General features: G+C 40.9%; 1 pseudogene; it reads left to right on the top strand.

Moving 5' to 3' along the window:
• Nucleotides 1-25,373, top strand: part of LOC100338384 (non-histone chromosomal protein HMG-14 pseudogene) — a 108,348-nt pseudogene extending 82,975 nt beyond the window's left edge.
• Nucleotides 25,374-27,833: the final 2,460 nt, after the last annotated feature.

Genomic DNA, 27,833 nt, shown 5'->3' with positions numbered 1-27,833 from the left:
CTCACATTCCTCTGCTCACATTCTCCATTTTCGCCCTGACCTCTCTGTTTCTGGTCTCCCAAAACACAATAAGTATTCCCCCCACATCTTCCTACAACATGTGAGAAATATCATTTTGAATATCAATATGAGATGTTACTATTTTCAAATATAACAATGATCAAGATACCCACAGCAGATACCACAAACAAACTGGTAGTCAGTGTGTTAGTTTCTTTCTCACTTTTGGCAGTCCATTCTTTCAGCAAAGGAGCAACAAATTCCCACTAACGCCAACCCAGTTTTTTAAGCTAATTTTAGGAGATGTATTGGATAACTGGAAAAAAATCTGGCAAATTTTACAGTTTGAAAGACCCTGTTAAAAGGATGAAAAGACTAACTACAAACTGGGAGAAAACATTTGCAAACCTCATCTCTAACAAAGGGCTAGTATCTAAACTATAAAAAAAAAAAAGTCCAACAAGTTAAAAGCAAGAAAAGAATACAAATAAAAATGACCCAAAAATGTGAACAGACATCTCAGTGAAAAGGAAATAGAGCTGGCAAACACATGAAAAGGTACTCACTTCATTAGCATTGGAAAAATTCAAATGAGAACTGCAACGAGATTTCACTGCACATTTATCAGAATGAAAAATAGAAAGTAGTGACCACACCAAATGATAGTGAGGATATGGAAAATTTAAACCATCTATGCTTTGATGGTGAGAATGTATAATGGTGCAATCATTCTGGGAAAAAAAATCAGCAGTTTCTTACAAATCTAACCATGTAAGTAACCAGCAATTTCACTCTTGGGCATCTATCCCCATGGAATAAAATTTATGTTCACAGAAAAATATGTATACATACAAATGTCCTCAGAAACTTACTTATAATAACCAAACCATGGCAATAACTCAAAGGTCTTTCAGTAGGCAAATGGCTAAACTAAAGTTTGGTGCATCTGTTTCATGCAGTATTACTTAGGAATACGAAGGATCCATTGCAATTCCTATCAAACTCCCTATGACATTTCTTGCAGAAATAGAGATGCCTCCTGAAGGTCAGGTGGAATCTTGATCCCCAAATGCCATAACAATTTTGAAAAAAAAAGGTGGAAGACTCAATAGTTCCTGATGTCAAAGCATCCTACAAAGCTACAATAATCAAAAGAGAGTGATACTTATATAAACATAGATATTACAGGAATAACATAGAAAGCCTGGATATAAACCTTCCATGTATGATTAAAAGATTTTCGGTAAAGGTGTCAAAGTCACGTAAAGGAGAAAGGACAGTCTTTTCAACAAAGATGCTGGAAAATTGTGTATCCATATGCAAAAGAATGAAACTGGACTCTTACCTTACATCACATGCAAACATTGTAGCGAAATGGATCGAAAATTTAAATGTAAGAATTTAAACTATAAAATCTTATAAAGAAAGCATGAGGGAAATCTTTGTAACATGAATTTGACAATGACTTCCTAGCTATGTCACCAAAAATACAGGCAACAAAAGAAAGGCAACCATGGATAGATTGCATTTTGTGAAAATTAACAAATTTTGTACATCCAAGAACACTATCAACAGAATGAAAAGACAACAGATAAAATAGGAAGAAATACTTGCAATCATATCTCTGGAAGGGGAAGATGTCCGGAATATATAAAGAACTACTACAGTTCAAGACAACTAACACAAAAAATACAGTTAAAAAGTGTGTTGAGAGGAAGAGGGGCCAGCATTGTGGCATAGTGAATTAAGCCATTGCTTGCAAAGATGTTGGCATCGCACATCAGGGTGCTGATTAAAACCCCAGGCTATTATGCTTTCTATCCAGTTTCCTGCTAATTTACCTGAGAAGGCAGCAGATGATGGCCCAAGTACTTGGGCCCCTGCCACCAATGTGGGAGACCAGGATGGAGTTCCTAGTTTCTGACTCTGGCCTGGCCCAGCCCCAGCTATTGTGGTTCTTTTTGGAGAGTATACAAGGGGATGGACGATTATCTATCTATTTATCTATCATCTATCTATCTATCATCTATCTATCTATCTATCTATCACCTATCTATCTCTATTTCTATTTCTATCTCTACCTCTATCTGCCTCTCCCTCTCTTTGTCACTCTTTCAAATGAATAAATACATAGAGCCTTAAAAAAAAAAAAAAAACTGGGCAAGGATATGCAGTTAGCCTAGCACTTAAAATTCCTATTAAGATACATCTGCATATCTGGATTTAATTCCCAGCTAGAGTTTCTGACTCCAGCTTCATGCTAATGCAGAACTGGGAGGTAGTGGTGATGGCTCAAGTAATTGGATCCTGCCACCACTTGGTATACCTGAATTGAGTTCCCTGTTGCAAGTTATGGTTCAGCCTATATCCTTGCTGTTAAGAGCATTTGAGGAGTAAACCAGTAGATGGAAGCTCTTTTTGTCTCTCAAATAAATGAATAGGCATTTCTCCATAATGTTCAAGTGGGCAATAAATAGAAAAGATGCTCAACATCAATAATGCTTAATTAGCAAAATGCAAATCAAAACCACAATGAAATTCTACCTCACATTTATTAGGATTTATTTGTATTGTACATAAACAGAAAGCAAGGTTGTAGAGAAATTGGAACACTTGTATATTACTGGTGGGAAAGCAAATAGTAGAGTGATTCTTCAAAAAAATTAAACATAGAATTACTGTATAATGCATGAACTATACTTCTAGGTATGGATCCAACAGTTTTTTAAAGCAAGAACACCAGTAGATATTTATATACTCATGTTCATGGCCTTAATTATTCAGTTGAACAGAAGCAATCCAAGCATCACCAATGAATGCATAAATAAAATCTTGCGTATGCACAGAATGGAATATTATTTACCCTTAAAAAGAAAGAAAACTTTACATATACTATAATATGGACAAACCTTGACATTGTGCTGGGTAAAATCAGCCAGTCATAAGAGAAAATTACCATGTGGTTCCACTTATATGACATACCTAGGGCTGTCAGAGTCACAGAGGTAGATAGTAGAAAGAGGTTGCCAAGGAGCAAAGGACGGAGGAAACGGGGAGTTAGTGTTTAGTGGTACAGAGTTCTGGTCTGGGGAAATGTAAAATTTCTGGAGATGGTTATGGGGATGGTTGCACAAGATGTACTTAATACCACAGACCTGTACCTGTACACAAAAAAAGTGGCTCAAATAGTTAATTTTATGCTGAGAATATTTTACCACAACAAAATAATACATTTTTTAAAAATTTTAAAAATTAAAAAAAATACAACAAAATTGACAGAAAAGTATAATGTATAAGCATAAATATCAAGTAAAAGAAAATCTTAGTGTTTTTAACCATTGCCTTGGTTAGCTTTGTGCAAATATGCATAATATAAATAAGTGCTTTGTGAATTTAAAATAATTTATCTTTAGATATTTACAATTTGGTCAGGAAGCTTTATAATTTGGTCCCAAAGCATTTTCCTTTTTTTTTTTTTTTTTTTTTTTGACAGGCAGAGTTAGACAGTGAGAGAGAGAGAGAGAGAGAGAGAGAGAGAAAGGTCTTCCTTCCATTTGTTCACTCCCCAAATGGCCGCTGTGGCCGGCGCGCTGTGCCGATCTGAAGCCAGGAGCCAGGAGCCATGCAGGTGCAGGGCCCAAGCACTTGGGCCATCCTCCACTGCCCTCCGGGGCCACAGCAGAGAGCTGGCCTGGAAGAGGGGCAACCGGGACAGAATCCGGTGCCCCGACCGGGACTAGAACCCAGTATGCCGGTGCCACAGGTGGAGAATTAGCCAAGTGAGCCATGGTGCCGGCCCCAAAGCATTTTTCAACACAGAGTTTTTAAGTAGGAACAGTGGTGGAGTGAATATATGAATGAAAACACAGGCAATGATATTGTATTTTCTGTAATTCTAGAGTTGAGACTGACTTCCCTGGAGATGTGGTCCTTCCACACTGAAAGTGAAAGGAAATAAAGTATTACTCTGTTGCTTCATTACCTGATTAAAAAAGGTTGACTCTGTACTTAGCTAGCAGGAAAAATAATTTATTTCTCTGTCACTTTATTTATTCACCTGCAACAAGGTAACTATAAGGTGTTACATGTTATTTATTTAGCTTTTATAAAACACCTCTCCCATCACAGGAAACATATCCTATTAGGAAAGCAATTCCCTTCTCTTCTTTGCATAGTCAATATAACAGAAATATCTATAATAACATTTTTTCTAAACATAAATAGTTCACAGTTCAAAAAAATTGTATGAAAAACTTTAAGGAAAATCATTCCAATTACAATGCGACATTTTTGTCCAATCATTACAATAAAATCAAAACCAAAAGTCCTCTTGGTAAGTAAACATAACAAACTATCTCAACTTCACATTATTTTCAAAAGTACACTAATTATTCTGAGTTAAATAGATTCCTACATAGATAAATTCAGATTCAATTTTGTGTAAAAGTTCAAAGACTATTAACTTTAGTAACTGAATTGTAGTTATAACCAAAGTAGAATGACATTTAAGGCATAAACAAGTTATCTGCATAATTTTACAACTGACATGGTCTATGAGAGCCGAAGGGGTGAAAGCCTCGAGGTACCTGTTGGTGACCACCCTGTGGAGAAGTCTTCTAGGTCCTGGAAAGCCTCTTTGTCTCATGGGAAAGGAAGGCCAACGGAGAGATCAACAGCAAGTGTGCCAGGGCCAACGTTGCAGCTCAGCAGTTAAGCCACCATTAAGGACACTGGAAATCCATGTGAAAGTACCTGGTTTGATTTCTTTCTCTGCTTCTGATCCAGCTTCCTGCTCATGGACTTCCTGGGAGTCAGCAGCCAGTGATGCCTCATGCACTTGGGTCCCTGCGACCCAAGTGGGAGACCTGGCTCCTGGATTTTGCCAGGCCTAGCCCTGGTTGTTATGGGTATTTGGGAAGTGAATCAGAAAATGAAATTTCTCTCTCTCTCTCTCTCTCTCTCTCCCCCTCTGTCCCTTTCTCTCTCTCTTCCTCTCTTCCTGTCAAATAAATAAAACATTTGAAAAAATAGAGAAGGAATTCATTTAATCTAATTTATTTTAGAATTACATTGAAGTGAAAGGACTACCAGAAACTAGTCTTCGGGCATATTTTGAGCCTTCTACCAATAAATCAGGATTTTCTAAGTAGTCCTCTAAGATGAATTTAAAATGTTACAAAACAAGACCACTTTAAGGCAAAGCATCTCCCACCAGCTTTCTTCTCCTATTTTCCTTCAATCTGTTCAGTGTTCGATTGCAGTCTGTTACAGATAATAGAGGCCAAGAATTATAAATTGTATGTTTCTGTATCATGAGAATGGAAAATTCCATATATTAAAACAACATTCTGCTGAGGGTCAAACTCAACTGGGCTTGCTGTGGCCTGGGAAAGTGGATGGAGCATTTTCCTCTGTGGCTATGCAGAATTAGATACCCAGAGATCCTGTTGAATCTTTATTAGACTGTTGTCTTTATTTTGTCTAAAATTAGGCCAAGCCACAGAGCCTTCTAGAAGGGAGAGAAAGGTAGAAATAAACTAGGTAAACAGACAAAATGTACAATGATTAACTCAGTTGTTCAGTTGGCTCCCCAAAATGATGGCCAATTAAAAAAAAAAAAAATCGATGTCAAAGAAACACAGACGTCATCAGGCTTAGGTGGTTGGTGATTCCTAGCTGCAGATTTCATGTCTGCAGATACAACCAACCACTGATGGAAAATATTTGGGAAAAATAGGGTCTGTACTGAACACGTGTAGCCTTTTTTTCTTGTCATTATTCCCTAAATAACAGAACAGCAACTCTTTTCATAGGATTTATATTGTATTATATTTTATAAGTAATTTAGAGATGATTAAATGTTCATGAGAGTATGGCATAGGTTAGATGCCAAAATTAGGATATTTTAAACAAGATACTTGAGCATCCTGGGATTTTGATGTTTTGAAGCCAACCCCCAAGGATACTGAGGTACCACTCCCATTTATTTACAAATCTGTGATTCATATGGGATGCAAGTCAGCTTTCATCATAACACTGCCAGTCTGAGGAATTCTGAATACGTAAGAATATTTTATGTCAACATTAAAAGATTGAAGAGGCTATTGTTGGAATGAGAAAAGAATTCTTAAAATATGCATATTAAAAAGGGGTTAATATCTAGAATGCATTTTTAATTGTAGGAATCAATAAGAAAAATGGGCAAGAAAGTTTTAACAGACACTTGAAACAAAAGGTAATCAATAACAAAATAAACATGAACATCAATCACTTTGGGGAAATACTAAGACTTAAAACACATTTGAGGGGCTGGCGCTGTGGAGTAGTAAATAAAGCCGCTGTCTGCATGGCTGGCATTCCATATGGGCACCGGTTCATGTCTCAGCTGCTCCACTTCCAATCCAGCTCTCTGCTAATGGCCAGGAAAAGCAGTAGAAGATGGCCCAAGTCCTTGAACCACTGCCCCCATGTGGGAGACCTGAAGGAAGCTTCTGGCTCCTGACTTCAGATCGGCTCATCTCCAGCTGTTGCGGCCACTTGGGGAGTGAACCAGCTGATGAAAGACCTTTCTGTCTCTACCTCTCTGTAACTAAGTCTTTTCAAATAAATAAAATAAATCTTTAAAAAATTCAAAATAAATAACACACATTTGATACATGACTTTACACCTACAAGAATGTGTAGATGGAAAAGATAGATACTGTCAACTCTTCCTGAGGGTGTGGAACTATCAGGAGTTCTCTATATTGTAAAGGGCTACAAAGTTGTACAATACATACCTCCTCCTCAGATTTCAATATAAATCAATGTGTTTCCTTTCTCATCACCTAGAAGGGTCTCATAATACAGCAGGAACACTTATAAAAATAAACTTTGTCCATATTCCTAATGTATTATCCTCAAAGACCATAACTGGTTTATTTAAAATCATCCCACCCAAAATAAATCCTTTGGTTCTCCTGCATTTTCTTGCCTTCCTCTCCTCTTCTTTTCCTCGCAATATTTCATCTCAAGAACCCAAAAGTTCATTGGGCAAGCTGGCCCCTCCTTAGAGAGGAGAGAAAGAAACTGTAGTGGACAGAGGCAGAATCCCCTTCAGTCTGCAAAAATGGGGAAAAGACAGGACTATTTATATATTAATAATTGCTAGTCCACCACACATACACAACACAGATAATAGAACTCTACATGCTAATGGCAGTGTTTCCAATAGATTGACGTTCATGCATTGCTTAACTTTTGTATTTCTTTCTGCTATTGAGTAAGTAATATTCTATTGTGGATGTATGCTTTGTCTCTTGATTCTAAATCTCTCCAAACCCATGTTTCAGGGAGTCTGACTCCATTGTGTAATTTGTGTTTATTTGGCTAGCTCTTACCAGAATGTAAGCTCCTAGAGGAAAGGAATTTTCTCTGATTCATCATTCTGTAGAACCCTTATGTACATAGTATGTGTTGAATGACTGACATACTGAATTCTTCAGATGCACTGTGAGTCTAACTTCATACCTTAAAAGCACATAGAATGTTCCCTGTGATTTTTGACACTAGATAATATATACTTTGATCAAAACACACTATTTCATACTAAGTGTATCTAGGGAGAAAATGTCAGTGAAGCTTTTTTATATTTATGGAAAGTATAATATCTTGGACTGTACTTATTTTCTTGAGCAGTCAAGAGTGTTATAAAATTCACTCTTTATCAAGAGAGCACAGACTATGACTCAACAAGCTAGAGAGCTGATACACAAGGGAGTACATTGCTTTGATCTCAGTACCCAGCACAATGCAGTTTGATTCTAACTATGTATTCCAAATTAGGAATTCTAGGCAAGAAAAATCCTCTATGTCAATGAGTTCAGTGGGGACATGGAAAGTTCCCCAGAGTTTAACTAAGATTCTGGGTAAAGGATGCTCTTTTGAGTAATCTTGAAGCTTTGTGATACACAATGGCCCTCTTTTGGAGGAATCAAAGTAAGATTGAAAAATATAAATATCAAATTGTATATCCATGGCTGACAAAATATTTAATGAAATACTTGGGAAGAATTAATTGCTGAAAGTACAGAGATTTAATGATTTGTTCCCCTTGTTTCCATCAGGATGTTGTGTGAACCACTATCTTATAAGTTTTGAATTTGATTTTGTTTGGTTTGAATCATCGCATCAGTTTTAATTGCCTTCCTGAAATTATACTCAGTTGACTTTTTCAGTTTGCTTACTCTGATATTAGAGCATCATAGACTTACGCAAAACAATGCTTTCAGTTTGATGGCATTTGTGGTGTTACCAATTCCTGATTTCTTCTTAATAAAACTTTTAAGAAAACAGGCAATAAAATAGTCTGTCACATCATTCTATCTTATAATTCTAGCATCCCCATTTTAAACTAATATAAAGAACTATTAAAAGATGTCAATTTCTGAGTTCACACAAGTATGTTTGGATGGAAATTCAGGCCACCAAAAGACTATCAAAAGCATAGAACCCTATTACTGGAGACTGAAGAACCCACAACTGTGGGTGCAATCTTGGGCAAGACACTTTTTTTTATTTCATGTTCCCTAATGTAAAATGTGATGCTAACAAATGAATCAGAGAGTTGGATACTTGTGTGTCCTGTTTTGGATTGGACAGGTTTAGATCAGCCTATGGCGGGGAAAAGAATAAATATTTAAACAAACTCATGGATTTCTGAAGCTTAGAATATACCAGAAAGTTATAGAAATATCTGAATTACAGAAATTCAGAGGAAAATGTAATAGCCCACAGAGGTTCTAAAATATGGATTATTGGAAATTCAGAATCAAGAAAAACATATCATAGTAGCGTATGACTTAATAGGGGAAAGAAATGCAAAAGTTAAACGATGCAAGAATATTTTAAAAAATCTATTGGAAACACTGCAATTTTGAAGTAGAATTGTAACATCTATGTCCCTTGCAACCATTAAACCAAAATCACTTCTTCCATCATCTCTAAGAATGCAACTTCTCCTGGAATGCCTCCATTGCAAAGACTGTGTTTTCACTGAGTCACTGATTCTCACACTCTCTAAATAAAACTGCATCGAGTGTAGGTAGATAAGCTCAGTACATTAAATACTTTTTTTTTACTTTATCCCTCATGCTATCCACATAATGATTCCAGCCACAAAGATCTTGTGTTTCAATTCAGGAATCATTTGTAAAGTGTGCATCACCTAAGGATTTAAATGTTTCACTGGACCTTGTTTTATTAGAATAAAATTTTAATCAAATTGGAAAAATCTTCTATATTATTTGTACTTTCAGAATTCATTCTCTTTCATGAGATTTAGAAATATCAAATGACTACAGGATTAGGCCATAAATTCTACTGAAACACAAATTTTCAAAATTAACATTTGAGAAGGAAACAATCGATATCACACTGAAACCCTTATTTTGAGCTCTTGTGTTGCTGAAGCAAATCTTTTCACTATAATAAAGAGGTACAGGCATGTTATCTCCTGGGAGAATTAAAATTAAGATTTTAAAATCGCATAATTTGAAAATTAGTGTTTGCAACAAAATCAGCCACTCAACCTTGAACATGGCATTCTGTGTGCTCAGCTATGATGAGTTGCTTTTGTGCAGTTGATGGTCCTTGACATTTGTCATAATCCTCGGACCACCCAAACATAGCAATTTGCTATTTGGAAAAGACATCCTACAAGTTCTCTTTCTCTTGTTAAGGTTACAATTTTACAGAGCCATTGGTTATCTATAGAATTCACTCATCATGCTAATGACTTCTATAAATATCCTGATGGATCATCCTTCTCTAAGTTGTCTAGCAAAGAAAGAATAAGAACTATGTCTTCAGAGGCTGTGACGAGGGCCATGAGTCAGCTTTCTGCCTCTGGTGAGCACCTTGAGCAAGCCACTGAAGGCCCTACCTACCAGAGTATTCTGAAAGTGTACAGTAATGCACAGGAAGTTACAGGTGAAGTATGTTTTACAGTATACAATAATTTTGATTATTTTTAAATGTTTCATGATGAGATACATTTTATTTATCTTGAAATTTCTTCAAGAATTCTTTATTGGGAAATAAAGTATTTTATCACCCAGTTTTCTACAACAAAATACTGTAGAACTGGTGGTGGTTATAAAAATGCAGTTATTTCTCACACCCTTGTAGTTCTGCAGGCCAGAAGTCCAGAAACAAAGTGTCAGCTTGGTCAGTTTCTTGCATCTCTTTCTGGCATCTAGACAGCTTCCTTCTCTATATAGGCCCACATGGCCTTTTCTCCTCCTCTTCTTAAATAAGATCTCTGTTAACATCATGGAGACACCACCTCATGACCTCATCTATTCCTAAGTACTTTCCAAAGGCTTCATCTTCAAATACCAACACATCACATATTAGAGCTTCATTGAATGAATTTGGGAGGGCATGGATATTCATTGTATCATGCAGCCGCTTGAATAAGGGCAATACCCAGAATGAAGATAATCAGTTCACACTTTCATCATTGGACACATTTCAACACCTACACTCTTTTTTTAATGTACCACAAAGCTAGGCACCATGGTTATCAGCTAAAACCTGAGTTCTCCAGACAATGGTAGCACTACTCCTAAATTCTACATGACAGCAATCTTCTCAACCACAAGCAATAAGGAAATGGAGAATTAAACTAATGTTTGATAGTGATTAGGGTGAACACATAATTTGTCATCCAAGCTTCTGAGATTGAAAGAGAATATAATTAATAATTAGTATATTCACTAATACAGTTATAAGTACTAATTTGTCTAATTATGAATAATTATTCCAAGACAGAAAGTGTGGGGAGCAATCCGGACTGGACTAAGTTACTCGAATTAGGACTTATTCTATGCATCTGCTCTCCCACAATATGGCGCTGGGAGAGAAGTAAACAGCTTCCGCACAGCTGCCTCCAGTTCAACCAATTAACTGTAGGACTTGCTCCTGATTGGAGAGCAGCGTACTCAGCCGAGTTGGGATTGGCGGAGGAGGACTATAAAGGAGGAGAGAGACGGCATGCACCAGGAACATCTATGGGGAACATCTAGCTGAAGGAACACCTGTGCAGCCCCCGAGACGAGCCGGCCGGCGGTGTGCCGCTCCCCTGCGGAAGTGGGGAATGTGGCCAGGGGGAACTGCCCTTCCACGGAGGTGGAAGGGATAGTAGCCAACCCGGGAAGAACCAGCAGCAAACCCGGGGAGGGCCGAGCAGACGAAAGAACAGTGCAGGGTCTTATGTCGTTCCTCCACGAAGACGGGGAGCGACATAATGGTGCCGTGACTCGGATATGAAGCCCAGGCAGGGTTCAGTGTCGTTCCCCCACGAAGAGGGGGAGCGACATAATGGTGCCGTGACTCGGATTAGGAAACCTAGGACGGATATGAAACTTAGGAGGGAAGAAACGGGAAGAACTGGGAAAATATCGGAGAGAGAGACTAGCAAACAACCTAGGGAAAATATCGGAAAGAGACTAGCAAACAGCCTAGGGAAAAGCCGGACGAAAAAGGAGCCGGAAGAAGTTATTGAAAGCCTAGGCATAGATTCGGATACGGACTGTGGGAAAGAAGTTAGGGTCGAAAGCGAAAGTGAAAGCTAGAACAAACAGACTCGGATGCAGACTGTGGGGAGAGGCCAGGAGAAATGAGGGAGGAGTATTGTTGGAAGAAAGCTTGGGGAAACATACCGGGTAGAGAAAAATGCTAGGGAAATTGAAGCCGCGGGGGGCAGGCCGAGGCGGAAACGAAAGCCACTTTGGGGTTCTCAAGTTAGCCCGGGAATAGGGGGCGAAAAGTTAAAACCAGAAGCTGAGACGCAAGCCAGATTGGGATCCGTCTGATTAGCCCGGGGAGCAAAGGACGGGAAGCCAAACCGTGGGGCGGAGACGTACGCTGGGTTGAATTCGCCAGGCTAGCCCGGGGAACTTGGATTGAATGCTAGTGGTGGAGACGCAAGCTACGCTGTGTTACTCGCGGAAGCCGCCGCGTGCAGAGAGAGCACGGGGCGTGAATAGATAGGGAACGCTGGCGTAGGCCGTGGTTCAGACGCGAAAGGGTTAAGCGTGGAGACCGCGGACCGCGCAAAGCCGGGAAGCCGCGCAGAGAGGCGCGCGGGCTGAAGCGGCGCAGAGCCGGGAACCCGCCGGCGGGGCGAGGTGCCGGAAAGCCGCGGGGATAAGAGAAACAGAAGTTTGGAAGTGAAGTAAAAGAGAAATAGGAATGTTGGCAGACAGAAGTAAAATGGGAGAAATAGAAATGCCCGGAGATAGAGAAATAGAGAAAAATAAGGCCTCCCCTCAACATGCCAATTAGAAGGCTTGGATTCGGTCTGCCTAATCAAGTGAGGCGATGAGCACCTGCGGGCAGCTAGCAGCTTATGCGCTGCAGGTCACCGAAGACAGGCACGAATTAACATCAGTAAGGCTTCCCCACAATACAACAATATTAAGCTTGGATTCGGTCTGCCTGATTTAAGGCGGTAAGCGCCAGCAAAGCTCGACCAGAGTATGAGCTGCAGGTCACCGAAGATAGGCACGAACCAACACTAATAAGTCTCCCCCACAATAAGGCAATGAGAAGGCTTGGATTCGGTTTGCCTGATAGGTTTTGTAAGCCCCTGCGGGCAGAGCAGAGCATGCGCTGCAGGGCACCGAACACAGGCATGCATCAGCGCCTAAAAACCTCCTCACAATGGCGAAGAGAGGACCCGGATTCGGTTTTCCTGATTGATAGGACTTGTAAGAGCCTGTGGCAACTCTAGCAAGTACAGCAGAGTGTGTTCCGCGGGACACCGAAGACAGGCGCGTATCAACGCTAAAAAATAAAAAGAAAGGGGGATCTGTGGGGAGCAATCCGGACTGGACTAAGTTACTCGAATTAGGACTTATTCTATGCATCTGCTCTCCCACAATATGGCGCTGGGAGAGAAGTAAACAGCTTCCGCACAGCTGCCTCCAGTTCAACCAATTAACTGTAGGACTTGCTCCTGATTGGAGAGCAGCGTACTCAGCCGAGTTGGGATTGGCGGAGGAGGACTATAAAGGAGGAGAGAGACGGCATGCACCAGGAACATCTATGGGGAACATCTAGCTGAAGGAACACCTGTGCAGCCCCCGAGACGAGCCGGCCGGCGGTGTGCCGCTCCCCTGCGGAAGTGGGGAATGTGGCCAGGGGGAACTGCCCTTCCACGGAGGTGGAAGGGATAGTAGCCAACCCGGGAAGAACCAGCAGCAAACCCGGGGAGGGCCGAGCAGACGAAAGAACAGTGCAGGGTCTTATGTCGTTCCTCCACGAAGACGGGGAGCGACAGAAAGCATATACAGAGATTGCCTCTCCTGATGGCCAGCCAGGCACTATGTTCAGTTTATGACTTGCTTTACTTATTGACCTATTATAAATATACAACATAGATGGATGGGGGTGGTATCATTGTCTCTGTTTGACAGGTGAGAAAACTAAGGCTGGGGGCCGGGGGGTGCTGTGATGTAGCTGGTAAAGCCTCCACCTGCTACTCTGGCATCGCTTATGGGCACCAGTTTGAATACCAGCTGCTGCATTTCTGATCCAGCTCCCTGGTAATGTGCCTGGGAAAGCAGTGGAGGAAGGCCCGAGTGCTTATGTCTCGGTACTGACGTGAGACAACTAGAGGAAGCTCCTGGCTCCTGGCTTCTGTCTGGCCTGGCTCAACTCCAGCAGTTGCAGCTGTTTGGGGAATGAACCAGAAGATGGAAGATCTCTCTTGTTCTGTCTCTACCTCTCTCTCTCTCTCTGTAACTCTGAGTTTCAAATAAATAAAATAAATCTTTAAAAAAATAAAGAAAACTAAGGCTCAGGAAACTTAAATCATTCAATAAATAGAAGATCATGGATTTCAGATTTCCTGGCTCAGTGCCTTGGCTTTCACAGTCATTTTGATCCTTCTATGGATTAGCAACCTAATGGCAACCTTTCTCTTAAAGTTTAATTAAGAAGGAGCATGTTCACTCATATTCTCTCTCTCTCTCTCTCTCTCTCTCTCTCTCCCTCTCCCCCCCCACCCCGTATATGAATATAAGTATAGTTAAAGAAAGCAAACATGTTGATTAGATGTGAAAGGACAGAACTCAGTTCTGAATCCAGGAAAGAAAATAGACTTAGAACTTCACCAATCCTTCCAAATCAGATGGAAGTGTTGACTTCCAGTTCAACAGCATCCCCTGTGGGAGAATTCCTCCTTTTGGAACAAAAACCTCCAGAAAAGCAGAGCACTGAGTAGCAAGGATGGGAAGCAAAATTTGTGCCAGTGGATGCCATGCGCTATAGTGGGCAAAGTCATTCCCATTTCTACAGCATGATTCCTGGATGCATGAATCCTAGGTATGGGAGAAACAACACCATAGATTGAAGTTTTAAGTATATACACCTGCTGGAGGACATGGCCTCACCCCCTCAAAGCACTGTCACTTAACTGATGCTACAACTGCATCTTCAAAAGGTCATCCCAGCATCAGTACAACTGCTTCAGGATGCTAAAGACCCTGGTAAAACAAATTCCATGAGCCCAGTTTATGTTCCTTGATTAGAAATGTCAAGTTGGTATGTCACAGCTGGATAGAATATTCTGTAAGTTCACAAGTGGTGGTTTTGGCACAGCATTGCGAGCAAAGAAAGGAAGTCTGTGTCCATGGTAAGAATCTGCGAACAAAATGCTGCTCTTTCCATGAAGGAAAGTGTCCAATGCACTCACGCTGTCTGTCACAGGTCAGGTACCTGGTTGAGTCCCTTGGAGAATGCTGTTATACTGTGGACTCTATTTGAAAAAAATTGAATCGAGATGAATTAATGGCCTTAAACAAAAATTTGAAGAGTTCGGTTACTATAGGCACTAGCAATGCTGACATTAGGAATATGAACAATGAATGTTAAAAATGTCTGAGCCAGCATTATGGTGCAGTGAGTTAAGCTAACAACTGTGATGCCAGCATCCATTTGAATCCTGGTTCAAGTCCTGGTTACTCCACTTCTAATCTAGCTTCCTGCTAATGTGACTGGGAAAGCAGTGAAAGATGGACTCCTGCCACCTACATGGGAGACCCAGAAGGAGTTCCAGGTTCCTGGCTTCAGCCTGGCTTAGCATCAGCCGTTGATGTGAACCAGCAGAGGGAAGTTCTCTCTCTCTATCACTCTCACTCTCTCTCTCTCTGTAACTCTGCCCTTTAAATAAAATTAGCAAAATCTTTTTTTTAAAACTAATAAAATTGTTGGGGCTGGTACTGTGGCACAGCAGGTTAACACCCTGGCCTGAAACACCGGCATCCCATATGGGCGCCAGTTCAAGACCCGGCTGCTCCACTTCCAATCTAACTCTCTGCTATGACCTGGGAAAGTGGTAGAATGTGCGTGGGAGACCCGGAAGAAGCTCCTGATTCATGGCAGCTCCAGCTGTTGCGGCCATTTGGAGAGTGAACCATCAGATGGAAGATTCTCTCTCTCTCTCTCTCTCTCTCTTTGCCTCTCCTTTCTCTGTGTAACTCTGACTTTCAAAGAAATAAATAAATCTTTAAAAGAAACTAATAAAAATGTCAAGGCTAAATGTACTATTGAATCTTTTAGGCTTCCACTGTTCTCAATTTCAGAAAGGCAGTTTCCCAATGCAGAGCAGGTTTGGAACGTGGGTCAGAGGTTCCTCTGCCTGTTTGTGGAACATCTTGGCTAAATGAAAACACCAACATGCTCCATTTTACACAACTTGGGACTCCTCCAGATATTGATGAAAGATTTTCAACGTGGAAACCATTCCTCAGTTTCTTAAAGAGTCTACAAATGTCCCAACTCTCTTGATATTTAAACATATTACTTGGATAAGTCGCTCAGCAATTTCTCCACAACATGTACGAAATCTGCTTGGTAGGATGATTTATAATTCCACTGTCTTCTTGAAGTGATATATACATCCAAAAGATGCATTTACTCACTATATTAAATATTAGTATGAAGTTGAAGGATTCAAAGATTCTCTATCAGCTTAGCCAGCCCTTCTCAAGCTCTATGGTCAAGAGCAATTCACTTCCTGCCTTCAGCTCTTCATGGGAAATGAGAAGGGCTGTCCATGTAGAGCAGGGGTAAAGACTCACTGGCCTATTGGCCATATAAGGCCTGCCAAGGCAACTGAAGGTAGACTTGAATTCAAGAAATCTATAACACTAACTTTTAAGTTGATAATTTTGTATGGCCCATGAATGATATTATAAATATCCCAGTGGCTCTTGGCAAGCTCCCCATCCCTGATGTATAGAATGCATTGGGATATCCACCTGCTTGAATCTATCTTTTGATGTTCATGACTCAACTACTACCAAGAGAACTCAACAGATCTTACTAAAACTCTCTGCAACAAGCAATTTTGAAAGTAAATTGTACCTTACAATATTTGCTATTTTTAAAAACAATTTATAAATAATTGTTTAAGAAAGAATCAGTTATTCACTTGAAAATCATTGCTTTTCATCAGATTTACCTTACCAATCAGTGAAATATATCACTGTGATCATATTCCTTTGTGCTCAAATTTAATTACTGACTTTCCACAAGTCATTAAACAATAAGTGTGGTGGGCAGTTACAGAATTGCACCTACCATTAATTCTTTTTTTTAATTTGATTTTTAATTTGATTTGATTTGATTTATTTGAAAGCAGAATTACAGGTAGAGACAGAGAGAGAGGTCGTCCATCAGCTGGTTCATTCCCCAAATGGCCACCAACAACTGGTACTGGGCCAGGCTGAAGCCAGGAGTCAGGAGCTTCTTCTGGGGCTCCTTAGTGGCTGCAGGGTCCAAGCACTCAGGCCATCCTCCACTGCTTTCCCAGGCACATTTGCAGAGAGCTGGATCAGAAGTGGAGCATCCAGGTCTCAAATTGGTGACCATATGGGATGCCAGCGCTGCAGGCCAGGGCTTTAACCTGCTGTCCCACAGTGCCAGACTCTATTTATTTATTTTAAAGGCAGAAATATGGAGACAGTCAGACAGAGACCTTCCATCTGTTGGTTCACTCTCCAAATGCTTGCAACATCTGGGTCTGGACCCAACCAAAGCTCAGTCAGGGTTTCCTATGTGATGGCAAGAACTCAACTACTTAGGTCATCACTTGATGACTCCCAGGATGCATTATGGCAGGAAGACAGAAGCACAAGTGGAGCAGGGACTCAGACCTAGGCATTCCAATATGAGATGCAGACATCCCAAGCAGCATCTTAATTGTTGCACTAAAAGCCCACCCCATTGTTTAGTTTTTAAACACCATTTTCTTTGGTTTTGTTTAAGCCAGAAAGGAAACACAGGTGTGCTATGGCAACAATGGGTCATTAGTTGACAGAAAACCTGGTCACTGGCTCAGTCGCAGATTCTTCTCGGGTGGAGGCACATTTTCTGCAGGGTCACTGGGATGCTACCAGCAGCATTCTTTCTGCCAGGCACTTTGTAACATGCAGTGAACGGTGTCATTTATTTTCATTTCCTCACACTTAATTGCATGCTTCTTGCTTCCAACATTAAGGCAGAAGGCAGGTGGCAGAAGCAATGAACTAAACTAGGACTGTGGTGTTATAAGCTGTACTTGCTCCCTTAAATACAAGCTGATTGTTTACAAACCAGCAGAAGCCACTGGGCTGGAAAAAAGCCTCCTTTCCCTCCTAAGTTCTGACACTGCAGGCACTCCTGGGAAGACCAGCACCCAACGACAAAAGGCACTCAATTGACTATTTATCTTCAGTCGCATAGACCTAAAAGGGCTGAAGATACTAATTCAGTAATGGATACCAAAATTGCATATCCTGAGAACCATGTAAATTAACATCTTGCTAACATGATGAGAAAAGCAATTAGTCTTGTGCAAACTAAATGCCTCACTCGTAAATATTCTCTTTCTGTAAATTCAAGCAAACTTATTTAAAATGGATGACCCAAAGAAGCAGGATAAGTTAATTGAACAGATTAAATATCAAAGAAATTTATAATTATAGGCCATTAATGACATATTTTAAGATAAATGATCATTTTCATACACTCTAAGTTATCTCAGTATGGTGTAGTTTTGTAACATAAAAATTAATGCTGAGGCAAAATTAAACCAGTAAAATTTTGTCCTGTTTACTCCAACAAAGGCAACTAAGAGCTGCCTGAGTGGTTGACATCTTCCCTCTTTTCCTGTGACTGTCTTTAAGCAAGTTCATGATATAAATATACTTTTTCAGTGATGTCAACATGGATTGCTAATCAGATGTCCTTTGGTACCTAAGAACAAACACTGCATTGCAATGGTAAAGAATAACAAATGTCACAAAAATCTAATTTCCTTAGGCAGTTTTCTCTTTTGATAAATAAAAGCATAAAGCAAACATATTTTATAAAATGTACCTTTTGCTTACTCTATAATTTTAATATAAATGTAGCTTGAAGAACTGGAGCCTCCACACTTACATATTTTGAATACAACATAAACTCTGAGGCCTCCCCAGAGTTTGCTGTTTTTGCTCCATATTTGGATTCCGGCTGCCTATCAGAACCTGAAAGCATGAGTTATGTGTCTTCCTAATCATCTATCCAAACTTGCCGCAATCTCTCTTTCTTCTCTGCTTATTTTTCCTTTGGATTTTACCTGCTACTATGCCCCAACCCTCTACTTAAGTGAATGAAGATGTTTATCTTTCCCCTTAGTTTAACTGTACTTTTTATCCAGGTATCTGCTAACCTTTCAGCTCATATACCCATTGTCATACAGAGTAAGTGATCATTTCTGAAGAAATAAATGACACAATCATATTATGACCACAAATCAGATACGGGATCTTATTTGTACTGGTGCTTAGCATCATTTCCCCAAATTTAAGATGGCCTTGATTAAAAGATTCTGCAGTCAAAGAAATCTAAGAAGGGCCAGCACTGTGGCCCAGTAGGTTAATCCTCCGCCTGTGGCACCAGCATCCCATATGGGCGCCAGTTTTAGTCCCGGCTGCTCCACTTTCAATCCAGCTCTCTGCTATGGCCTGGGAAAGCAGTGGAAGTTGGCCCAAGTCCCTGGGACCTTGCATCCACATGGGAGACCAGGAAGAAGCACCTGGCTCCTGGCTTCTGGTCAGCACAGCTCCAGCCATTACAGCCATTTGGGGAGTGAGCCAATGGAAGGAAGACCTTTCTCTCTGTCTCTCCCTCTCACTGTCTGTAACTCTGTCAAACAAATAAATAAAATCTTAAAAAAAAATCTGAGAATTGCTGCCCACCTTTCATGCAAATTCAAATCCACATGCAGTCAAATTCTATATAACTTCGTGTGTTCTAAACATACCTGAGCTTGGAACCTACTTTTTTCTAAAAGGTTTGTTAACATTTCTTGGAACTCATTTTGAAAAACATTGGCTTAGCAGCTACAAGGATAAGTAATTTTGAGATAATAATTTAAAAGCAATCAATAGTTACATTTATGAAACCACAAGGCTAAAAGCAAATCAAGAATACATTCCAAGTATGATTTATGATGTTAATATGAATAATGTATTTCAATAACCATTGAAAATAGTCACAAAGTCTTGGTTTGTTCATATTCTGCATTGTAAAATCTAATTAGGCTGGAGTGTTGGCTTCCATTTATGCCTCCACATCCAAGATCTTCTGCTGTTGGTAAAGTTTCTCTGGTGCAAACTAGAAAAAGAATACTGGATGTTGTCAAGTTTATTATCAGTCTACATATTTTGATATATCTTTGTGAATCTTTCCATGATTTCTTTGGTTTTTTTCAGGTAAACAAATTAAAGTAAATAACTCGAAACAATTAGAAGTGATCACTTCTATTACGCTTGGTAATGAGTTCGACTTTCTCAGGTGGAAGATTCATTTATTCATTCACTCAGTATATATATTTGGAGCGTGTTTATGTGGCATGCATTGTCCTCAGGTCTTGGATTCAGCAGTAAGGAAAAAAACTAAGATTATTTCTTTGTGGGACTTAGTTATTTTTTAAAAAAAAGATCTATTTATTTATTTGAAAGTCAGAGTTACACAGAGAGAGAGAGGTCTTCCACCCAATGGTTCACTTCCCAGATGGCTACAATGGCCAGAACTATGCCAATCTGAAACCAGGAGCCAGGAACTTCTTCCCGGTCTCCCACATGGGTGCAGGGGCCCAAGGACTTAGGCCATCTTCTACTGCGTTCCCAGGCCATAGCAGAGAGCTGGATCGGAAGAGGAGCAGCTGGAAATAGAACTGGTGCCCATATGGGATGCCGGCGCTTCAGGCCGGGGCGTTTAACCCACTGTGCCAGTGCACTGGCCCCGAGACTTAGTTCTAGTAGGAGTAGGAGTGGTGACAACTAATTAATAATAGCACAATAAATGGACAAGTTATATAATGTTGTACAAATTATAACTGCAACACAAAAAATTGAGCAAATTAAAGAGATGAGAATTCTATAATAGGGAAGCATGACTATGATTTTCAATAGGGTAGTTATCATAGACTTCTCTGGAATTGACATTTGAGTTAAAACCTGAGGTAGAGGGAGGTTGATACCTGGAGAACTGTTCTGAGGCAAGCAAATAATGCATATGCTAGGAGAAGAGCCAGCATGTCCAAGGAGAGCAAAGACTAAAAGCCTAGAATAGAGTAATCAAGAGGAGGAAAAGTAGGAACTGAAGCCAAAGAAGCAAACAGGGACCTGAAAATATAAGACTTTATTGACCATTATGAGGATTTTGGCTTCAACTCTAGTAAAATGTGAAGCTTCTTATAGGATTTTAGTAGAGATGTACCAGGATTACCTCATATTTTAAAGGAATAATCTGTCTCATTTTGAAAATAGACTGTAGAGACACAAGAATGAAATTCAGGAAGGCAGTGAAGTGACACAGAAGGAAAACTAAAGAGAGTGCTTCCTCAAAACCATGAAGAAGGTGAAGTCAAAGGAGAAATAAATCCGGCAACTGAATTTAGCATCATGGAAGACTTTAGTAATCTTGACAGGAGTGGTTTGGTGGGATGATATAGTGCACTAGACTTTCCTAAGGGATTCAGAAAACATTGGTTTCCAGGCATCTCTTTCATGATGTCAAAAGACCTCAAATATTTAACACAATATTGAAAGAAATGAACAAAAAATTAGATGACTGATAATACCCAACATTAAGATTTATTATAAAGCTACAGCAGATAAGACTGTGTGTTATTAGATAAAGAATACGTGAATAAATGAGTGGATCATAATACATAGTCCAGAAATAAAGTCACATAAATAGAATTAGCTAATTTTTTCACCAAGGAACAAAGGCAATACCCTGGAGCAAAGATAGTCTTTCAACAAATATTGCTGGCAAAACTGAGCATCTACAAGCAAAAAATAAAAGTAGTCATAGACCTTACCCTCTTCAGAAAAATAAACTCAAAATGGATGGCCGACATAAATATAAAACACAAAGCTATAAAATTTCTAGAAGGCAAATAAGAGAAGATCCAGATGACCAACTAAGGGTGAGTGATGATCTTTTAGACACAAACATGATCTATTAAAGAAAAATGATTGACAAATCAGACTTTATTAAAATTGAAAATTATCTTTTCTGCAAAAGACAATGTCCAGAGGATAAAAAGACAAGCCCTGGATGGGAGAAGGTATTTGTAAAGACACATCATATAAAACACATTTATCAAAAAAATATACAGAGAACTCTAAAAATCCAACGATAAGAAAACAAACAAGCTAATCAAAAAAGAAGCACAGACCTTCACAAACAGCTTACCAAAGAAGATATAGAGTAGGCTAATAATTATATGGGAAGATGCTCCATGGCCGGCGCCGGGCTCACTTGGCTAATCCTCCGCCTGAAGCACTGGCACCCCTGGTTCTAGTCCCAGTTGGGGCACCGGATTCTGTCCCGGTTGCTCTTCTTCCAGTCCAGCTCTCTGCTGTGGCCCTGGAAGGCAGTGGAGGATGGCCCAAGTGCTTGGGCCCTGCACCCGTGTGGAAGACCAGGAGGATGCACCTGGCTCCTGGCTTCAGATCGGCATGGTACGCCTTCCGCAGCAGCCATTTTGGGGGGTGAACCAATGGAGGAAGACTTTTCTCTCTGTCTCTCTCTCTCTCTCACTGTCTAACTCTGCCTGTCAAAAAAAAAAAAAAAGCTCCACATTATAAGTCATCAAGGAATTGAAAATTAAAATAAAATAAATTATACCTCTACAAACCTATTAAAATGGCCAAAATCCAGAACAGTGACATTGCCAACTGTTAGTGAGGATGTGGCACAGTAGAAACTCTCACTCACTTCAGGAGGAAATGCAAAATGGCCCAGCCAGTTTGGAAGGCAGTTTATCAGTCTCTTGCAAAGTTAAATATACTTTTATCATATAATCCAGCAATTGCATTTTTTTGACAGGCAGAGTTAGATAGTGAAAGAGAGAGAGACAGAGAGAAAAGTCTTCCTTCCGTTGGTTCACCCCCCCAAATGGCCGCTAAGGCCAATGCAGTGCTGATCCGAAGCCAGGAACAAGGTGCCTTCTCCCGGTCTCCCATGCAGGTGCAGGGCCCAAGCACTTGGGCCATCCTCCACTGCATTCCCAGGCCACAGCAGAGAGCTGGACTGGAAGAGGAGCAACTGGGACAGAATCCAGCTCCCCAAATGGGACTAGAACCCGGGGTGCTGGTGCCGCAGGTGAAGGATTAGCCAAGTGAGCCGTGGCACCGACCCAAGCAATTGCATTTCTTAAAATTTACTCAAAGACATTGAAAACATGTCCACACAGAAAGCTGCATATGAATGCTTGTAGCAGCCATTTTGATGATTACCAAAACTTGGAAGCAACCAAATGTCCTTCAGTGGGTGAATAGATAAGCTGGTACATCCAGACGGTGGAATATTCAATGATAACAAGAATTGAACAAGGGATTCCAAGATGGTGGAATAGGGAAGGGTGTACTGTGTACTGCCCTAGGCTAGGAGTAAATAGTTAAAAAAAAAAAAAAGTGGAGGAAGTACGTTCTCAGGAGAGAGTTAGAGAGAAAACCATGGTGGAAATTCTATGGAAGGAAGAGGAATACCGTGGATCAGTGTGGAAGGTTCAGACGTGCAGCACAAGCATGGACACAACACACAACCCCAGAAGCTGAAAGCCAGAGAAGGTGCCAGCTTTGGAACATGAGGTGAGATCAGACCGCAGCAGCCTGTGCCACTGGTGATAAAGCCAGAGGGAGAGCATAGAGTGGGTCCAGCCTGGATAGGGTACCTGCTAACTTAGTGAAAAAAAGGGGGCAAGTTTCTCTCTCCCCACTCTCACCCCACAACAGCAACCAGCAATCAGCTGAGAGAGCCAGCACCATTTTGGGCATAAGCAGCAGCTGAGGGAGCTCTTTTTTTTTTTTTAAGATTGATTTATTAATTTTATTTGAAAGTCAGAGTTACACAGAGGGAGAAGAGGCAGAGAGAGAGAGAGAGAGAGAGAGAGAAAGAGAGAGGTCTTCTATCTGCTGGTTCACTCCCCAACTGGCCACAACGGCCGGAGCTGGGCCAATCCGAAGCCAGGAACTAGGAGCCTCCTCCAGTCTCCCATGTGGGTGCAGGGGCCCAAGAACTTGGCCCATCTACTACTGCTATCCCAAGCCATAGCACAGAGCTGGATTGGAAGTGGAGCAGCCAGGACTAGAACCGGCACCCATATGAGATGCCGGCGTTGCAGGCTGGGGCTTTAGCCCTCTAAGCCACAGCACCGGCCCCTGAGGGAGCTCCTGTGTGCACACCCAGCAACTGGCTTGGACAAGCTACCATCTTTTCAGTGTTGGCAGCAGCAGCAACTAAAGTGCCCATACCTGGCAACTGGCAAGGAGAAGGCAACATTGTAAAATGAGTGGGGCTGCAGCCAGCCACACTTGTGCACCCATTTGACCCAGAGATTCTACCAGAGGGAAAAATGCATTCCCCACTGACTTTGACTTTGGCTGGGAAGATTGTGAGGTGCCCCCAGCCTCTCAGCATATCACAGGTTCTGGGGCTCAAACCGCCAAGGCAGGGTAAGCACAGGCAGCTGGCTCTGAAAACGTCTCTGCTCCTCAGTGGACAGGACAAGCTAGCTTATTGGAGTGGATCCTCCGCACCCTGTGACTGTGGGAGTCTTGGGTGCTGAGGCTGTGGGAACTCTGTGACTGCACAAGAGAGTAGATGGTCTAGCTGGATCTCTGGGCAATGAGTGAGTGGCTCCACATCCTCAGAACTCCATGATTGCCGGGGGTGAGTTGTTGCAACAGGATCTGTGTTCACACTGAGGACTGAACAGATCCTTTGTGTGGCTCATACAGCAGTGCAGATGAGTATTTTACCCACTGTGGGCTAACACTCAGGTACTGATTACCTTGCAGGGGGAGAAGTGAGGATGTGATTATACCAACAAGGGTGATTATACTTTCCCTCTGCTAAAACGAGGACGTCTGCCATGTACAACTTGGGTGTAAATCTGAATCCTCACCCTACCATGGAGCACCGAACAGAGATCCCTGGACACACCAAGCACACACACTGGGCATTCATTGAAAAAACAGACACTCCACTAAGCCACAGGGGCATAGCTCAAAGATAAAAGCTATAAGAGGAAAAAATCAACAAGTATTTCCACAAATGACCAAGAATAAACACAGAAATTCAAGAAATAAGAATAGGCCTCGCGGGCCCACTGCCACTCGCTCCGAGACCCGCCACCGCTCTCCCGTCCCGGCCTGGCAGGCGCTCGCCAACCGGGGAGGCTTCCAGGGAGCTCGCCGGCGCCCCGGTCAGCTCTGCCAAGGGGGCGGCCAAGGAGGAGCCCAAGAGGAGGTCAGCGCGCTGGCAAAGGTGGAAGCGAAGCCCAAGAAGGCCGCCGGGAAGGATAAGTCATCAGACAAGAAAGTGCAAGCAAAGGGGAAGAGAGGAGCAAGGGGAAAACAGGCCGAGGTGGCTAATCAAGAAGCTAAAGAAGACCTGCCTGCAGAAAACGGAGAAACGAAAAACGAGGAGAGTCCAGCCTCTGATGAAGCAGAAGAGAAAGAAGCCAAGTGCGATTAATACCATACACCATGTGTTATCAGTGGTCCCTGTCTCCCTTCTTGTACAATCCAGAGGAATATTTTTATCAACTATTTTGTAAATGCAAGTTTTTTAGTAGCTCTAGAAACATTTTTAAGAAGGAGGGAAGCCCACCTCATCCCATTTTTTAAGTGTAAATGATTTTTTTAAGAGGTGAAATCATTTGCTGTTTGTTTATTTTTTGGTACAACCAGAAAATAGTGGCATATTGAATTCTGGGAGGCTTTGACTGTCTTGGGTGTCAGCTTAACATTCCATAGGTGGGGCTGGTTTTTATATCCTACAGTACAGCGCATACTAAATGGCAATTTGTGCATTTAATCAGAAATGTCCGATTACTTTCAGAGGAGCTCTAATTAGACTTACAGCTGAGTTCTTATCAGAAACCCTATAGTCTAGGAGAGAATGAGGAGACATAATCCAGCTCTTAAGGAAAAATCCTGTCAACAAAGAATACTGTACCCTGAAAATCTCTCATTTATGAATGAAGGTAAAATAAAGACCTTCCATAAAAAACAGAAATTAAAAGAATGTGGCACCACTTACTCAACCTACAAAGATGCATAAGAATGTAATATACACAGAAACACAAAAACATGGTCATCATTATGAAAGAACATGAAGGTATAAAAATCCCCTAATAAAAGTACAAACAAATAAAAGGTAAATAATGGGAATGTTTATGGAAATATGGAAAGCCAAAATATTACTTATCAATAGACACCTTGAATGTGAATTGCCTAAATTCTCCAATTAAAAGATACAGGCTGGCTGAATGGATTTAAAAAACAACACACATCTATTTGCTGCCTATAAGAAACACTTTCAGCAACAAAAACACATGCAGACTGAAAGTCAAAGATGGAAAAAGATATTCCTTGCTAACAGAAAGAAGAAAAGAGCAGGTGTAGCCATCCTAATATCAGACAAAATAGACATTAACACAAAAACTGTTAAAAGAGACAAAGAATGGTGCTATGTAATTATTAATGGATAAATTCAGCAGGAAGATGTGACTATAATAAATGTATATGCACCCAATTACAGGGCACCTGGCTATTTAAAACAAATGTTAATCTATCTAAAAGGAGACATAGAATTTCTAATATTCCTTTGGATTTATCTTCAAAGTCTCTCCTGGGGAACTAAAAACACTCACGTTCATCAATGGGCAGATCGACTAGACATAAAATCAATAAAGAAACAACAGAGCTAATCGACACTATAGACCAAATGGACCTAACTGACATCTACAGAACCTTTCATCTTACAATTGCGGGTGAAAGCTTTTCATATTTTCATCAGTACATGGAACTTTCTCTAGGATAGACCATATGCTAGGCCATAAAGCATGTCTTACTAAATTCTAAAAAAGTGAAATCGTACCATACATATTTTCTGACCACAATGGAGTGAAGCTGGAAATTAAGAACTCAAGAATCTCGAGAACATATAAAAACCCATGGAGACTGAACAACATTCTCCTTAATAAACAGTGGCTCATAGAAGAAATCAAAAGAGAAATCAAAAAATTTCTGGAAATAAAGACAAAAATACAACATATCAAAAACTTATGGGATACAGCAAAAGCATTGCTAAGAAGGAAGTTTATAGCAATTGGTGTCTACATCAAGAAATTGGAAAAGTACCAAATGAGCTATCAATGCATCTCCAGGACCTAGAAAAACAACAATAAACTAAACCCAAAATCAGTAGGAGGAATGAAATACTTAAAATTAAAGAAGAAATAAACAAACTTGAAACAACAAAAAAATAAAAGATCAATGAAATGATCTTTTCACTGACCAGCTGTTTTTTTTTTTTTTTTGAAAGAATAAATAAAATTTTTACACCACTGGCCTAACTAGCCAAAAGAGAGGGATAAGATACAAATCAATAAAATCAAAGATGAAGAAGGAAATTTAACAACAGATACCACAGAAATAAAAAGAATCATTAGGAATTACTACAAAGAGCTATACACGGCAGAGCCAAGATGGCGGAATAGTGAGGGCGCGCACCGATAGTCCGGGAAAATTTAGTTTAATAAAAGGGGAGTTACGGTAGCCGCAGAAAATAGAACCAAAAAAAAAAAAATTGCAGGGGAAACCCTTCTGGATGGAGCAGCCGTGAATCGGAGGACCTACTGGGAGAACAAGGTCGCCCACCGCGCGGAAGCCAAGTCGCGGGACCGAGCCGCAGAAGCCCCAGGGTCTGCGCGCCAGTGCTCCAAGGGGAGTGCATGCCACACAGACAACAGCGGGGAGACTTGGGACGCTCTGGGCACCGAGTCCACACATCGGCACTGGAAGGGGAGGTGAGCTCAATAACCCGAGATATTGGTGGGGAAACGGGGGTCAGAATCTAGAGGGGGGCCAGAAAGTGCAGCAAACTCACTACCGGAAAGAAGGAAAAAAAAAAGCTTCGGGGTTTCTCTTCCCCCTAACCTTGCAAAGGTTACAAGGCTGCAAGGCTTGAAGAATTCCCAAGAGACAAAGAGCAGGCCTCCTCTCTGGATTTACATATCAATGGGGGAGAGTTAAGGAACTGAGTCACTACAATTCAGTAGCCTAGGCAACCCAGTGGGAGTCCAGAGGAGCCAAAGACTGGAAGCTAAATACCATCAATTCTGCACAGCCCTGCCCTGCAGTGTTACTTACCCCCTGAATAAATAAAATAAATAAATAAATAAAAAGAGAGAGATTTACCATGCATAACCTGAGGGTGTCACCTTTGCACACCCT

Source organism: Oryctolagus cuniculus, chromosome 6 (genome assembly GCF_051225735.1).
Source record: "Oryctolagus cuniculus isolate XC-2025 breed Fujian yellow rabbit chromosome 6, ASM5122573v1, whole genome shotgun sequence".
In the NCBI taxonomy this organism is placed as follows: domain Eukaryota; kingdom Metazoa; phylum Chordata; class Mammalia; order Lagomorpha; family Leporidae; genus Oryctolagus; species Oryctolagus cuniculus.
The sequence above is the reverse complement of the archived record's forward strand: the minus strand, read 5'-3'. Positions and strand labels throughout refer to the sequence as shown.